Genomic DNA, 3,988 nt, shown 5'->3' with positions numbered 1-3,988 from the left:
ACATCAGATAAATTCAGGTTGATAAAGCAAAGTGCAGCTGCTCAAGCAATAAACGGCAGCCACTCTATTCATGCTCAGAGACACTGTGTTCATATTCTGAGACACTCAGAGGAGGGCAAAAAAGGAGCTACCTGAGGATGAAACATGAATGGGTTTAATGGTTGGACTCAAGTAGCTTCAATATATACCATTATACATATATAAACATACCAAACTCTGAAAAACTCCAAAATACATCTAGTCCTCAGCATTTTGGATAAGGGAGATTCAACCTGTAGTTGATTATTGTTATTAGAAGTCACCTTTTCTTTCTTTGATATTTCCTTTTAGAGCCTTCCTTCCTTCCCTTTTCTTCCTTTCTTCCCCTTTCTTCCCTCGTTCTTTCTTTCCTTTCTCTTCCTTCCTTTAGTTCTCCCTCCCTCCCCTCGTTTTTCCTTCCTTTTTTCTGTGTGTCTTCCTTCCCTCTTCTTCTTCCTCTTCCTCCTCCTCCTCCTCTCCCGAACGGAAACCTTTTTCTGGCAAAAGCACAGAGGAGGAGGGAGAGGGAAAGAGGGGCAAACCGGGAGGGAGACCAGCCCTCTCCCCTCCCTCTCTCTCTCCTGAGTCCGCTCCCAGGAAGGAGGAAGCAGGAGGAAGGAGCTTGAACAGGCACTGCTCCCGCTTCAAGGTTACGTCCCTCTCTCTCTCTCTCTGAGCCTCCCTGCTCCCTGAGACTTTTTTCCCCCTTTCCCTCTCCATCCAAGTCCGTGCTTTTGATGGAGGGGAGGAGGAGGGGATGGAAGGAGCTTGAACATCCCCATTCTTGAACCCCCCCCCCTTAGCTACGTCCCTGAACCCAGTACCTGCTAATAACAAGAACAACACTACACCTAGCGATTGTTGTTCGTGTGCCTTCAAGCCATTTCTGACTTATGGAGATTATCGCACCTAAAAATCCCACCGTGATAGACGTGGGATTGAAAAGTCAAACACAGGTGTTATCACATGCAGCCACAGACAAGCGAGTGTAACCCCTATGCAGCTAAGACCCCAGCCGCACTTATGCAGTGGCTTTTCAAAAATGGGAGCTTGCCATTCTTGATAAGCATGGCTGAGGTCCAAACTACATAGGCATTCCTCTGACCTGGCCAAAACTGCATGTGATAACACCTATGTTTGACTTTTCAATCACACATCTATCCTGGGAGGATTTCTAGGTGCTATAATCTCCATTGACCCTAAGCCTGAGGGTTTTCTTGGCAAGAGTTTGTCAGAGGAGAGATTGCCATTGCCTTCCCCTGAGGCTAAGAACGCATAATTTGTTCAAGGTCATCCAGTGGGTTTTATGGTCAAGCCAGGAATTGAACCCTGGTCTCCAGAGTCGTAGTCCAACACTTAAATCACTTCACCACTCTGGCTCTCTATAACAATCATGACAGCGAGACCTAGCATAGGAGACCCTGATACCAATCCAGTTAGTTTGCAGCCTGATAGGAAATACTGAATTTATACTACTATGTCAACACTGCTATTTCAGCTGTTGTCAGACTAGTCCTTTGCTGGATTTCAGCCATGGTTGTAAACTGTCTTAACCTTTTTAGCCTGTTTAACACTTGTTGAATTAATATGCATTTAGTCTATTTCAACTGTTTTTATGGTATTTCCCCATATATGCCTGCTTGTTGTCTTAAGATCCTCTGGGGTGGTCCTACTGTCTCTTTGTCCCACCACCCTCATGGAGACATCTCCTAAGTGTAAGTATTAGCATACACTCCCACACCAAATAAGAGTTTTCATATTATCATATTTCGATATCTGGAGTCAGGTATGTTTTGAAGAGGCCGTGATGACTTTTGGAGTAGTAGGAAGTCACATGGGAAGGGCACACTGACCCAAAGACATATAGGAGATGTAGAATTTTACCGCATTAAAGTTGGAATAGTCCTGCAGCATTCCAAACTGGACCGTTCTGGGACAGGAGGTGGTGGGGAATGCAGTTTACTGCACAGCGGGAACAGCACCACCCCCAAGCATCCCCATCCCATTCTGGAAGTGTTCCCCAGGGCCAATTTTCAGGAACGCTTCTCAAGCGTTCCCGAAAATCAGCCCCTCTGGAACACTTCCGGAACAGGCTGAGAACACTCGGCGGCAGCAGCGGCATTCCCGCTGTGCATTAAAATGCATTCCCCGCCACCTCCCATCCCCAGAATGGCGTGGTTTGGAACACTGCAGGACCATTCCAACTTTAATGTGGTAAAGTTCATAGACAGTAATAAATAGAGGTTAAATGGGTTTGCTGATCACTACATCCTCCCCCAGGCTCTCTGCCTGTCGTCTCACAATAGAGATTGAGTAAATTCCATTGCTAAGTACAGTAGTTAAAAATCATATTTCCTTCTCATCCTAGGGTGAGAAACCTTAGCCATCTAACTCACAGGGGTTTGTCCAGGGACTAGCCAAGGGGGGGGGTTCCTTGGGGCCGGACCCCCCCGTCCATGAGAAAAAAGGAGGGTGTGTTCTGCTGCTTCCACAGCACTCAAGCCCCATGAGAATTGGGGCACGTAGTCTGGACCCCCCCCCCCCCCCGCTGTCATAAAATGCCTAGCTACGGCCCCTGGATTGTCCTCAAATCTCTGGTGTTCACATTCATGTTTGTCAGCTTTGCCGAGCTTTCTAATATATTAAGGTCATTTTGAATTTTGATCCTGTCCTCAGGTATAGTTATTCCTCCTAATTTGGTGTCATCTGCAAATGTGATAAGCATGCCCTCTATCCCTTCATCCAAGTCATTGATAAAGATGTTGAATAGCACTGGGCCCAGGACAGAACCCTGTGGGACCCCACTGGTCACTTCTCACCAGGATGAAGAGGACCCATTGCTTCAATTCCACCTAGTGGCTAATCGGGACCTCTGCGCTTCCACAGTTGCCCAATTACAGTGGTACCTCGGGTTACGAAATTAATTCGTTCCGCGGCTAATTTCGTAACCCGAAAAACCTTCGTAACCTGAATTGCCATAGGCGCTAATGGAAAAAAATAGCTCTCTGCTGCCCTCCGGTGGCGAAATAGCGCCGAGGTTTTTTCGTAACCCGAAAAAACCTTCGTAAGCCGAAACAATAAATCCCTATGGGATTTTTTCGTATCCCGAAAAATTCGTAAGCTGGGTAATTCGTATCCCGGGGTACCACTGTATCCCTGATTTAAGCATTTAAAAAACCTTGAAAATCCTAGCCCACCCTTTGACTGCTCCAGAGTGAATCAATTTTAGGATAATTCAGCAACTGCTACAATACCAAGGACAAGGGCACATGGCTATGGTGTTTGCTGGCATAGTTGCAGCACCTGCAAAGAGAAAGCAAAAAACACCACCACACTAAGTGTTGCTCAGAGAGCCATCTGTCATATTAACAAGGATTTCTTCCACACAATGTGTTCACACCACTTTCATACCATTTTAGAATAAAATAGAATCACAAAGTTGGAAGAGACCACAAGGGCCATCCAGTCCAACCCCTGCCATGCAGGAAGTCACAATTAAAACATCCCCACCATGGCTCCATCCAATGGAATCCTGGGATTTATATTTTCATTGGGTATTTAGAAGTCTCAGTCGGAATGCTCCAGTGACTCATGAAACTACAAACCCCAAGATTACATAGGAGACATGAAAAAGACCTGACATGGCCCTAACCTATGGAATAAGACAAAAGGGGGAAAGGCAGTGTGACAAGACCTCCATCCACATTGCCAGGTATTACCTAGAGAGGGAGGGCTTTTCTGTGCAGGAACAACACATTTCATCTCACCTGACCTCTTTCTGCCTACCTGTAGATCCTCCCCCCTCCTCTTGGTATAGTGTCATTTTTGTCCCCTTTTTGTTTGCACTTTGTGAGCCATGATAGCGGTTTGTAACAATGCCAGTATAGCATATTATATAGCATATATGAGATGGTATCCATCTCAATTTTTTTTACTTATGAATAAAATCCATTTACTTTCATGACATCCA

The sequence above is a fragment of the Sceloporus undulatus genome, chromosome 2 (genome assembly GCF_019175285.1).
Source record: "Sceloporus undulatus isolate JIND9_A2432 ecotype Alabama chromosome 2, SceUnd_v1.1, whole genome shotgun sequence".
In the NCBI taxonomy this organism is placed as follows: Eukaryota; Metazoa; Chordata; class Lepidosauria; order Squamata; family Phrynosomatidae; genus Sceloporus; species Sceloporus undulatus.
The sequence above is the reverse complement of the archived record's forward strand: the minus strand, read 5'-3'. Positions refer to the sequence as shown.